This window comes from Amblyomma americanum, chromosome 4 (assembly GCF_052857255.1).
Source record: "Amblyomma americanum isolate KBUSLIRL-KWMA chromosome 4, ASM5285725v1, whole genome shotgun sequence".
NCBI classification, from domain to species: Eukaryota; Metazoa; Arthropoda; class Arachnida; order Ixodida; family Ixodidae; genus Amblyomma; species Amblyomma americanum.
In genome coordinates, this window is record NC_135500.1 from 191,921,568 (window position 1) to 191,934,884 (window position 13,317).

Consider the following 13,317-nt stretch of genomic DNA (forward strand, 5'->3'; position numbering starts at 1 on the left):
CTCATTCCTCCAAGTGGAGAGGGCGAACGAATGACCATTGTGGCGATGCTTGTCCCCGGAAGCACCAGCGCTGAACTCCCCATTTCCGGTGACCGGCCGGACGTCCACAGGAGGAGCAAGGGGAAACGAGTCACACCACACCGTAGCGGCGGACTCTTCCCAAACGAAAAAATACAACAGAAAATTTTCTGTTGTCATGACAGATTTTCTGCAATGCTTTTTTAAGGCGTAAGCCTTTCTTAGCTCATGAGTGGCGTGGACGGAAGTTTGTGGACGGCAGTTTGTGGACGTTAGTCGTCCGCACGAACTGTCGCTCAACAGTTGATAAACAGCATACATGTATTGACACAAAAATACAAATAAAGAGACTAAAAACAAAAATAAATTCAAATATACAAAACAAAGAAAATAAACTGGAAATAAAAATCGAAATCTAAAATAAAAATAACAAAAATAAAGCACTTTTTTTTTTCAACAACTAATGGAGGAGAAAGAGAGGACAGGGAAAGACATTCGCAATTCCGCTCATATGCGGACAAGTGCGAACCTGTAATTTTTTACCGCGAACTTGTAGTAACAACACAATTTTGAGTAGTTGCAACAGAAAAGTACTGCGGGAATACAAATTACAGAAAAAAAATACTCCAAAACAACAAAAAACTGCCGTTATAGAACAAAGCGACAAAACGTTTTGTCGCAAATTGGATACGGTTCTGGCGTTTTTTTTTTTTTTTCGACTGGGTTGTATCCCGATACAGCGCAGCCTACTGCCACATACAACGACCGCTGCCAAGAACCTCTAGGAAGAAAAAGAACAGGCCGCGCTGCCGCTCAGCCAGCTCAATTAACGCCTGCGTCGTCGGAGTCACAACCACCGGCAATTCCCCAACGAAACGAAACGATTAGCCGCTGAAACGCCGATAAAACCCCCGTCGCACGCGGTCCGCGGCGATCCCCGTCCAGAGGACGTGTGTTGGTTAACCTGGGCGTCGCTGTTCTGTCGAGTTCAGCCCCTCCGTGCGTATTATACAGGCGTGGGAAACTTCTCGCTCTTATCCGAAGTAAGTGGCGAAGGCCGTCGCTGGCTTCGCTGCCCCCCAATAGTTGACGTTCCGGTGTTCTTGACGCTTGCGGCTGTTTTGCCAATCTTAAAATGAGGAAAACGGGACAATGTTGGCGACGAGCCCGCAGTGCGTAATGACGATGAATGCCTATGTCAGTCGTAATTTCCGGCAATTACAAGGTTCGTTTAAACAAGCCGTGCTCAAAAATGATTTTTGTCGCCACGCTATAACTTTTGTTTCTTGATTGCCTTTTCATATATACTCCGCATCAGGTGCACTGCACGTCCACTTCACACCATCGCAATTGATGCGCTCCTGCGAAAATGAGCGCTAACACTATAAACTTTGCTTTCAAATTAAACTCCGCAAATTCATGATAAAGCTATAAATCAAAGCACCAAACTTACCAAACATCCGTCGTAAACTATAGAGGCTGCAAGTCATGTTGCCCCTCTTGTTTTTTTTTTCTTTGTTTGTTCATGCCCTCTTGTTGCCCTCGTTCTTTTTTTTTTTTGCTACCGCAGCGGTGGCCTAGTGGTTTCAGCATCCGCCTCGCATGCGGGAGGTGCGGGGTTCGATCCCCAGTGCCGCCGGTACCCACCGCGGTGATACAGTGGGTACAAGCTTTCCCCTGCTCTGGTGCTCAGCTTATTCAGGGCGAAAATGCTTGGCAAATGGGTCTTTGACCCGACCTTGAGTAAACGAAAACACCTTGTGCCATGGCGCTCTTTGGCCGCTGCAGATGCCCTTGCGCCATAAAAATCCATAAGCATCATCGTTTGCTCACCTGTACCATTTTAAATAAACACAGGCGGTAATTCCCGACGCATCCACACGCGTCAGTGCGTATAAACGGGTGTGATGTGCATTGCTTTTAATCCGGTCGTTATCAGCAATCACTCTTCTTTTTTTTTTTTACACAAACCAGGATTTTCTGTAGCACGGCCTTGACTTTTCGAACAAGGATAGCAACAAATATTATGGGAAGAACAAGCTAGGAGTTGCACATCTATGTCACCGCAATATGTCTACTTTTATGCGGAAAATTCCCTCTGAATCTATAGCGGACAAAAAATGCACAAAAGCAAGGAGAGAGAGAGAGCATTTTAACGGGAGGACAACGACCCCACCCGCTCACCCGAAGTACTAAGTGCTTGGTACCCAAGAGGCAGCAAAAAATAAAAAGGAAGAGAACAAAAAAACTCACGGAAAGAAAAATACACCGCTGATAAACTAAAAACCAAGACAGAGTTGCACAGATCGCGCTCTCTCTCTCTCTCTCTCTCTCTCTCTCTCTCTCACACACACACACACACACACACACACACACACACACACACACACACACACACACACACACACACACCACACACACACACACACACACACACACACAAACACACACACACACACAGAGAGAGAGAGAGAGAGAGAGACAGACAGACAGACAAAAGCACACTTAGTAGCTGATTACGTGTGCCAATGCGATAGCACAGCCGCTCGCCACAGACAACCAAACCATAGACAACCACTGTGTGACCCGCTACCATAGACACCCTTGCATGTGTTGGTTGACGGTTCGACTCCCGACTAATGGCTGGCGCAAGTTGCGAATATAGCAAATCAGTGCTAGATCTCACACAGATTCGAACGCAATCAGTCCCGCACCAGTGCGACAATTTGGGGTCCCACAATCTTTGCCCCGAAAAACGCCGCCTCACCGAGATTGACAGCGACACAACTACGCCGGGAAAACGCCTCAACAGGCTCACTATACTATCCCACAAAAAAAGACGCAGTACATCCCGCATCGTACTAGGGTTACAACCCGAAACCGCACGCGAAATTAATTCGTCCCCATTCCAGATGAGGAGTCGGAGCATTCTTAGCAGCATCTTCCGAGCGCGTGCTGGCGATGATCGAGTTCACGGCTCAAATCGGTGGGGAGCTCCGCGCAGCCTTGAGACTCCAGAGGTCAAGGCTCGATTCCCGGTTCGCGCCAAGCTGTGCACGGCTTTCTTTCACGGCATTCGTTACCTGACAAACCACAGTGACGGGGCGTTTGAAGGCGAGGCGTTTTACTCGCGAAAAAAAAGGCAAGAGACACAAAAAAGGAACCGTACAACTTGCGAGTGCTGATTACGCATACGGGGCCTCCTACAGCCACAGAGACGGCAGACAGCGCAGAGTCCGCGCTCTCGTCTGCATAGAGCGGCATCCGACCCGCGCTGACCTTCGGCTCAATTTCCACGCCACGGCTCAGGACGCGCGCCAACCACGCGTACGTGGAGGAGATGGATCATCGCACAATCCGTCGCGCTGCTCGAGAACAAGGAAACCGATCGTTGGCAGCATGAGGCGTACGCGGGCGCATCACGGCTGTGTGTGTGTGTGCTGCGGACCACAGCTGACGCTGCCCCATTGATCACCGCCTTCCTTTTCAAGGGGCGCTTTTCCTGTTTTCCTGACGGCACGACCATCATTGTGTGCTACGTGCGCGCACTGACCACGTGCGCGCGCTTCAGATTCTGCTCGCGAGCAGCCGACCCGCGAGCGCGCCGCGCCAGCACTCCTCTGCCTCGCGGAAGCGTGTATACTGCGCTCTGCATCCACTCTGCTATACGGTAGAGAAACATTCCCGAAACATGATAACCCGATTTCATCTCTGCCCGTCGCGGTGGCTCAGTGGTTAGAGCGCTCGTCTAGTGAGCCGGAGTTCCCGGGTTCGAACCCGACCGCGGCGGCTGCGTTTTTATGGAGGCATAACGCTAAGGCGCCCGTGTGCTGTGTGATGTCAGTGCACGTTAAAGATCCCCAGGTGGTCGAAATTATTCTGGAGCCCTCCACTACGGCACCTCTCTCTTCCTTTCTTCTTTCACTCCCTCATTTATCCCTTCCCTTACGGCGCGGTTCAGGTGTCCAACGATATATGAGACAGATACTGCGCCATTTCCTTTCCTCAAAAACCAATTAAAAAATTTTATCCCTACCCACCGCGATGGCTCAGTGGTTAGAGCGCTCGGCTACTGAGCTGCAACACCCGGTTCGAACCTGACCGCGGCGGCCGCGTTTCGACGGAGGCGAAACGCAAAGGCACCCGTGTGCTGTGCGATGTCAGTGCACTTTAAAGATTCCCAGGTGGTCGAAATTATTCCGGAGTCCTCCACCACGGCACCTCTATCTTCCTTTCTTCCTTCGCTCCCTCCTTTATCCCTTCCCTTACGGCACGGTTCGGGTGTCCACCGAGATGTGTGAGACAGATATATACTGCGCCATTTCGTTTCCCCGAAAACCAATTTTCTACTGATCCGGTTACCCGCCGCGGTGGCTGAGTGGTTAGGGCGCTCGGCTACTGATCCGGAGTTCCCGGGTTCGAACCCGACCGCGGCGGCTGCGTTTTTATGGAGGGAAAAACGCTAAGGCGCCCATGTGCTGTGCGATGTCAGTGCACGTTAAAGATCCCCAGGTGGTCGAAATTATTCCGGAGACCTCCACTACGACACCTCTACCTTTCTACCTTCACTCCTTCCTTTATCCCTTCCCTTACGGCGCCGGTTCTGGTGTCCACCGAGATATGTGAGACAGTTTGCGTCACTTCCTTTATTCAAAACCAGTTTTCAATTTTATTTAATCTCCGTTCGTTCCTTTCCCTTTCTGCTTTTCATTCTGCAGAGGCGACACACGCCATCACGTCTATTCGATTACCACTTGCGACTGTAAAACAATGGTCCATAAAGATAACACACGCTATAGGAGCTGTTGTGTACAGATAGTGCTCGTGCCCAGACACCATATGTACGTACGTAAACATTCTGCCAATGCGAATAAAGCGGTTGCTGCGTAGCCTAGCTTCGATGAAGTGCGCAGTTGTCTGGGCGCATCGGGTTCTGAGCGCACACTGCCTGGCGCAGCCGCCAGCAGGCTGCGACTGTACAGCTGTCGCCACTGAGTATGCGGCTGCGATCGACACCTTATACCTGCCAAATTTTATTACCTACCAAAACATCGTTTTCCGCGCTTATATAATGATGAAAATTCTGCGATCTCGTCGTAATGCAACAGAGTGCAGGTCGCATGCCGTGTCATAGAAGGCGTCAAGAACTCGTTTTTCCACGCTGACTACGCTACTTGTTAGCGTTTCATGGTATTTTTTTTTCTTGTAGGATGTTTCATTCTTGTGCAGTGCCGCGGGCACTGCCCCTATCTTTGCAAAACTCGATCGTCACCTTGACGTCCCACCGCCACGACCTGCACGGTTTCCTCGGCTGAAATTCGCAATACATAGCTGCGCCTCCACGCTGGTTTCAAACCGACTCGGCACGGAACAGCAAGTCTCGATTCACGATTCGAAGTCGATTTCGCCGAAAACCGCGAAGAAAAAAAGATTCATGAAAAAGAACACGCCGCAAAGTGACAGCAACAGCCCGCGTTGCCTTCTCCGCGCGTGGCCCCGCGATAAAGAAAGACCACCAACTCGAAGCCCGCCCTTCACACGAATGCTGTCCAACGCCAATCAGCGCGCGGACGCTTCCTCCACATGACCGACCACACCTGACGGCCGTCACACAACGATGACGTCACTCAATTTCGGGGTAAGTGACAGCGACGAAGACGCCAGCCTCACGAAAAAAGCTCCCTCGCACAGCCACCACCGTGAGAAGCCACATTCCACGCTGAAAGCGCAATCTAACCCCAACGATCCACCAGCGGCCTCACACACGACCCGAGACACGAGGCTCACACGGGTCGGAGAAAGTGTTACGCTCCAGCAGGGTCCCAAGGTGTACGCAGTCACGACTCACTGCATGCAGCGGCGATCGAGGGGTGCGCGTGCCTGTTCACTACACACACACGGCCGATGCGATCACGGAGACGACGGGACGCGGAAGAACCGAGCGACGACGTCCCAGAGGACGTGTACGCACCGAGAGAGAATGGCCCATGCACGGACCCCCGACAAGAGCAAAAAACACAGTAAACCGACGCGGAAAGAAGGGTTCCCAAGCGCGTCGTCGACAGTTGCAGGCAGACATCGTATGCCCCGAATCGGCCGTCTCCTCGCGCGTTGACGCGGTCTTCATAAGCTTCCTCGCTGATGGAGCGCACGCGGAAGCGATACCCTGCGCACAGCGCGTGACGGCGAAGAACTATTCCCCCCGCGGCGAAGAACTATTCGCGCGCGACTCTTGAGTTGGGGAATGAAGTTCGCTGTCACGTCTGCGGCTCTACGATCTCCCAGCCACGAATGGGGTCTGCAGGTCCGCCACGCGCTGTTAACGGTGCTGTCAGTGGACGTAGAATGGGTTTTCAAAAGTAAATAAGTTCACACACCACTGCTTGTTTAGAAATTTTAAGCAACAGCAACTGGATTACAACGCAAGTTATTGCATATTAAACCCTACAAGGCTGCTTTGAAACAGCAATAACTTTTTTAACGTACCGAGACCATGCATATACCGGAGATCTCTGGGTAGCTTCCAGACTGCAATACTGTGCAGCCCAGCGTATGCGTCAGCAGTGCTAAGCAAACCCGACATGCACTGTTATTTCCGCGTGCCCAGATTTGTCAGCCACAGAAACAAAACAAAAATCGCTCTATCGTGATCGCGATCCGTCCTTTAAAAATCGCGCCCGTCGCAAACGTCAGCGCGAAAAATCACGAGCAGAGAGATCAAAACAAGTTCGAAATAATAACGGCTAGGCTCCCTCTCTCTCTTCGCATGCTTATCGAACCTCTACTGTGTGATAACTGGCATTGTGAGGCGCCATATTCGCTTAATGAAAGGCATACATGACGAGTAACATACCTCAGACATAACTGTCCTTTTTCATTCTTTCTGGCTCGCGAGGCGCTGGCAAAACACACAGCGCTCGCTGTATAGCAAAACTGGTCGTTTCCCAATCGCTTTGTCCGCACAAGAACCGCTGATGACGCCACGAGCTCTACAGTTTCATCGCTATAGCTTACACATTCCTGAACATCGCTGACAACGCTGCGGGGAGGGGGTCAGCGCACTGTCCGTCGCGTTAGCCTCGCCTACGGCGCGTCGCGTGTACGTATGCCACGCGTGTACGCACTCCCATTCCCCATGTACGCATCACAAACACCCCGTGTGCAGCCGCATGAGTGACGACTGTAAAACGCTGAGCACAGCCGCCTGGCGCGTCCTCCGCCGATTCCACGCACTGCCTCCAGGAGCACTTGGCCATTGCAGGTGGGGCGGTACGCGACTATTGTTTCGCGCCCGCTAGAGGGCGGAAGATCTTGGTCTTTTTCTTGTTCTTCCCATTTTGGTGAAACACAGATATAGCAAAAAAATACAGAAAATTGGAGTAGGTGCCCCATTTAATCCTTTGCAAGCAGCGATTAGTCCAGACTTCAGTGAGCAACAGGTGGGATTAGCCTTGCGATTATTCTGCCCGCGATAGCTGGCTGAAATGCAGCAGCAATGTTCTCTCTCTTAAGGAGGGACAGAGGCCTCATCTTTTTTCTTTATTATTGGACTAAATGCAATGAAAATGCGCAGTCCTTTTCAGTTGTTTACGATGATTTCATAAATGCGACATTTTTTCCGATATGTCAATTAGTCTTGATGATAGTAGATATTTTCACTCCTTTATTTTGCAAAAAAAAGAAAAAACACTGATAAGAAAACTATTATTAACATATGGCTAGATAGTATAAAGCACAAGGAATACAATGAAGGAAGTACTTTTTTTATTAGGCAATATTAACTATTTAACAACCTGCTGAAGTTCAATGTAGCGAGAACTTATTGACAAGTAGTTTAAATTGAGTGCACAAAAAAAATCTGCAAGCACAAATCGAGAAATCGTTTCCAAACACTGTATACTTTAATCATTTAGCAGCATAATGCAATCAAAGTTATTCCTTTATCAGCTCTAGATGCAAAGATATACTCTTTGTAAACTAGAAAACAGTAAAAAATTGCGTTTTGAGAAAACAAGGAGAAACAAACAGGAATGAGCTCGTTTGCGCCTTATAATGTGGGATTACAGCGAAAACACTGACCCAGGGAATGAATAAATTCGTAGATATGCAGAAGATGGGCTGTATATTCAAAAATGCCCTATTCAAAGAGAAATTTTTCGCGATTTTCGGGCCCTCAAGGCTTTATTCGGATACAGCTCAACAACGAAGCGGCCAATGCCCCTTAAAAGAACCCCTTCAGCCAATGACGTTGACCGATTCTCATGACGTCGTGGTTAATGCCCTTTGACCTGTCAGCGTGAAATCGCGAGGGGTGGCAGATGAAAGAGGAATAGCCATGAATTAATCGGGGTCAACAGTTGTTGTTAGTGGATATTTATTAATAAAAAAATAACAACGGAATGAAAAGATGTTGCTAATGCCGCGGCATTTACTGCCGAAGCCTAAAGCACCTGAGCTCCGACTAGCGGGAATAAAAGGACAGGGAGAGGGAAAGAAATGGGGGAGAGATAGTAAGAAATGATATAGGCATAGGGCGGCAATATACACTATGTACAAATACAGGATGTGAAAATAAGGGATCAACAGCGCCATCATGAAAATCGGTCGACAACGCCATTGGCCGGAGGGCCTCCTTTGAGGGGCACCTGCCGCTTTGTTCTTGAGTTGTATCCGACTAGTGAACTATAGTCTTGATTTGGGCTTGTTGGTCAGAATTCATAATAATAAGAAGCAGCGCGAATAGACAAGGTCCGACACAAAACGACAGGACTGGCGCTGGGGTGGAAGGAGATCTGTTTGTTGTAAAACTGAATAAAACATTTTTTTTCCTTAGCTTCTGGAGTTCTATACGTGAGAATATGACGTGGTCTATTGCTCACACTTCGTTTGATCTTGCTTGATGAAGCTGAAGTTGTGTGTTTCAGTTGTGCGCGTACGACACGAAGGCGATTTAAAATTACTTCCACGAAGCGTTCTTGACAACCACGTGCTTTCCATTCCTCGATGACGGATGTAACTGCAATTTGTTTCTCAGTTCGTTGTCCCGCGAAGCCCGCTATTTCGCTCTCAGTTTACTCTGTATATATCTTGTGTCATCTTTATACGGTACATTTACTTCTTTTTCCCCCATTTCGGCGCTGGAGCGCGTGCAGCACACGCATCAGCTCTCTTGTCACCGACGATCCCCAAGTGGATACATATAGACCCAGCGGAACTTAATTGTCCTCGTGTTTCAGCTACTATTACCTTATATGCATTGCTTTCTTTAAGGAACAAATGGAGACCGCCCCATGGCATCGTGCAGTGCCCGATGTCGCGCCGAGATACCACGCACCGTTACGTGTTTTTTTTAAGCGGTCCACCTTTCACTTCCGTTCGCGCGGGCCTCGACAATTAAATGCGCTCTCGTTTTCCGCGTTGTCACTGAGGGCCGAAAAAAAAAAAGAAACCAGGAAACGCCGAAAGGGACCCGCGGCGAAGAAAGTGACACGCGAAAACAACACCAACATCCCGCGAAGCCCGCCTCCACTCAACCCCCCCCCCCCCCCCCCCCTGCCCCCCACACACTGGACAGCGGTGCCACGAGAGAGAGAGAGAGAGAGAGAGAGAGAGGTCTCTACTGGGTGGCCTAAAGACCTGGGAGGCGTAAAGACTTCTTTCAGCTTCCTCGCTCAGAAAAGGAAGAAAAGGCCCGTTTCGATGGCGCTCGACAGTCACGACCCCGTGCACTGGAGATTTCTTCCCTACCCCCCCCCACCCCCCCCCCCCCCCCCCTTCGCTCAATCTCTCTCCATTCTCAACCCACAACCGCGCGACTTCGAAACGACGGCCATGCAGGATGTCGAAAAGCGAAGCGTATAATACGCTTAGGCAACCCTTCGGCGCACGGAGTCACAAAGGACGCCAAAGCAGCCGGAATGAAAAGGCATAATGCACACTGATGAAACGAGATATATAAGCCGCGGGGTTCGGGGAGCGCGCGCTAAGCGACGTTTATTTCCCAACAACGCGTTAAGCGGAAGGCGCGCAGTTAAGGACGGCAAAAAGGGGGCCCGCGCGCTGCCTCGAAGTGCTGCACGGTGCGAAGAATGGCTGTACGGAGAGGTGCCCCGAATCTCACAAGAAATGGGAGACAGGCGGTGTTCACCAAGACAGGCACGGGACGTCCTAAGTTTCGCCGACGTAATATAACAGCCAGGGACTCTGACCACGGTGAAAAAATAATAATAATAATAAATAATTAAGTGCCACTACACAGTGATCAGGCAAGTTGTGCAGAGGCTACGGTTGTACGAGATAAATGATAACCACGCTTACACTTTCATCGCGACCCCTAAAAAGTCAAATCGAAGACACACTGCGTAAGCAGCGGAGGTGAAAAGTATTCACGAAATGCAGTCAGGAAATCACATTAAGTTGGCGATCGCACTGTGTCTCATTCCACGTACGATAGTGTCTATGGATACAAGAGGCGCTTGAAGGGGTCTGGAACGCCTTTCCCCACATGTGCCACTTCACTGTCTTCCGGGTCACAGATCCCTGCCGTCTCCATCGGCATCGTTATATCTAATTACAGATTTGGTGCAATGCTTCTGTTATTCAGCGTCCCCGCGATCCGAGCTTATTAAATGCGCATCGAATTAACACGAAGTAACGCAATGAGGCGACCCGGAATATTCAGTGTTCCCAAGGTAATGCATGCGCTCAGTCACAGTATTACGCTCCAACTGCTACACGGCGAGGGAGAGGAGGACAGGGCGGCAAGGGACAAGAAGAAAAACGAAAAGAATCCAACAGCATCGTCTCATTTGAGGGTCACTTAAGCAATGTTCACATCTTTTATTGTTTAATGTTATGTTCGACGTATCGTTCATTAATGTATAACGTTTTATAGATCAGATGGTAGCGGCCCCTTATGCAATAAACTCCCGTGAAGGTCACTACGGATAACAAGAGTGCATAAAAATAAAGGAACACCTGTAACGCCACTAGCACAATGTGCCTTGGGCGAGCAACCACACTGTCTCATAGCCGCTGAAACTAACTGCCGCTATCCGCCACAAGCGGACACTTTTCGAGAGTTCTGCAGATGCGACTGCTAGAAAGAGAAATTAAGTCCGTCTGCTTGCTGACTCACAAACGTCGAGCTGCGAATGGCGGTGAAGAGGGTCCCACAATTAACCGGACCCAAATCTGGGACGGAGCAACATGTTGTAGATTACACGGCTGCAATGTTTCGTGCGCCACAGATATCCACGCCCAAAACCGAACTTCAAATGCCCGCAAGCAGAGGGAAAAAAAAAAAAAAAGCAGCCGAGAGTCCGGTTCCATTTGTGCGTCGCGTTCTTTTTTTCAAGTTTCGCTTTCAACTAATTAAGATTCCTGGCGGCTCAAGCAAGTGGCTCCCGGCAAGACACCGTCGGACACAAATCGGCAGGCGACCGCGCAAGACGTCATATCTCGGTGGTTCCCGTTCATTCGCTTTCGCTCGAGACTCGATGACGCGGGTGACGAGGTTAGGGATCTCGCGTTCTACAGCCGACGGTGCATGGATGTTCGAGCATTCGAGAGGGGCAACGTCGAACCTGCTTGTCCGCCAGGTTTCACCCAAACTTACGTCCACTGCTCCCTCGGTGTGCTACCCATTCCAATTCGCCCTTGCAAGCGCGCTGCATGACACAGGCCCGTCCGACAGATCTCTAATATTGTTTCTAACTTCAGCTAAGATATTACTTCGCTCTTGTTATTTAACTGACGCCGCTAATCCTCCTGCCTATAAGCGCAATGACTCATCATTTTCCTTAAGTGCGTTGTAATCAGTCAAATTTCTATTTAAAAAAAATTGTTTTTTGGGGGAAAGGAATGTCGCAGTATCTGTCTCACATATCGGCGAAAGAGAGAGAATAAACATTTATTTCTAAAAAGGAGACCGGAGCAGATTGTGGGTGGGGTGTTCAGTCCAAGACTCCAGTGGCTTCCCGCCGACGTTTTGGCAATGGCTACTAGCGCCTCCTGGTCTTCCAGGGTGCCGATGGCCAGCGTCACCTCCCACTGCTCCAGCGCCGCGTTGTGCGGTGTTAAGTGGTTCGGTTTATCTGACACATGGCCATGTAATGTGCGTGAATATGGGTATATACCACCACACCAAGGACATATATCTGCGTATAATGCTGGTGAATGCGGTGTAGGTGGTGAAGATTGGGGAAAGTAAGCGTTTGGATGCGTCCTCAGATGCTTGGAATTCTCCGGGGAAAGTTTCTTATCGCGGTGTGCACCCCTGGGATCCGCACCTCAAATTCGGTGTCGACGCACGCATTTATTCGGTCGCGAAATTGGCCGCTGGTGCGACACCTGCAATGAGTCGTTTGTTCCTCTCTATCTTTTTTTTAAAGCTCCGTTACCGGTAAGAGTGCATGGTCTGTCCGACCGCCAAAGCCACCGCGGCGGATGCAGCGTTGTTTCAGCCACTAACAACACTCTGAGTGCGCTTTCATTTGCCTCTCACGGACCCCTCGGAAACTTACCATCGTTCCTGAATCTTACAGAACCCGCCGCTGTGGCTCAGTGGTCACGGTGCTCGGCTGCTGACCCGTAACACGCGGGTTCGATACCGGCCGCCGCGGTCGCATTTCGATGGAGGCGGAATGCTAGGGGCCCGCGTACTGTGCGATGTGAGTGCGCGTTAAAGAGCACCAGCTGGTCTGGATCTACCGGGGTCAGCCACTACGGCGTCCCTCTTAACCTAAGTCGCTTTGGAAAGTTAAACCTCATAAACCAAACCAAACGTTCCAGGTGGGCTGATTCACCCAGTTTTCATAACCACGATAAAGAGACTCTCATTGTTAGCCTCGTTCAAACAGGACGACACTGTCGCTCGCGAGACCACGGTTGCTACGCCTCCAAGCTACAGCGACGTCAGGATTCGACCCACGCCGCGCGAAATAAATATTATAAAGCGGCACATTCCTGGCGCAAATCGCTTTCAATCAGAAACAAGTTTCGCGCTCCATCATTTTTTCTACACCGCCTACACGAGTTACTTAACGGAGATATTTGTGAGAGCGAAGCAGCATCTTTCGCCCAACGCTTCGCCATGGGTCCAACGGAAAACACAAACGCACGCTGGTTTTTTTTTCTCCTTCGTCGTGCATTCTTCTCCTGCAGCGATACAGAGCCTCGATAGCGACGCGAGGCCTCGTAACCGGAGGCCGGCGTTACAAGACGCTTTCGCTCGTGCACACCAAAGCACGACTCGCAACAATCATGAGCGCGCGCGTATCAGTTCCCCGAAGCCCACGG

The 13,317-nt window shown here is 50.1% G+C and overlaps 2 protein-coding genes across 5 annotated transcripts in view; one reads left to right on the top strand and one right to left on the bottom strand.

Annotated features, from left to right (window-relative positions):
• LOC144128900 (tudor domain-containing protein 3-like) overlaps positions 1–13,317 on the bottom strand; it is a 142,054-nt gene that overhangs the window by 48,715 nt on the left and 80,022 nt on the right. The window lies entirely within an intron of this gene.
• Positions 1–13,317, top strand: part of LOC144128898 (uncharacterized) — a 46,575-nt gene that overhangs the window by 5,409 nt on the left and 27,849 nt on the right. Inside the window, exon 1 of one of the 2 annotated variants that reach the window (XM_077662686.1) lies at positions 7,192–7,279. The exons of the other annotated variant lie outside the window; for it this stretch is intronic. The gene's annotated coding sequence lies outside the window, so the exon portion shown is untranslated. Of the gene's footprint in view, positions 1–7,191; positions 7,280–13,317 lie in introns of those variants that run through there. 2 annotated transcript variants of the gene reach the window in all.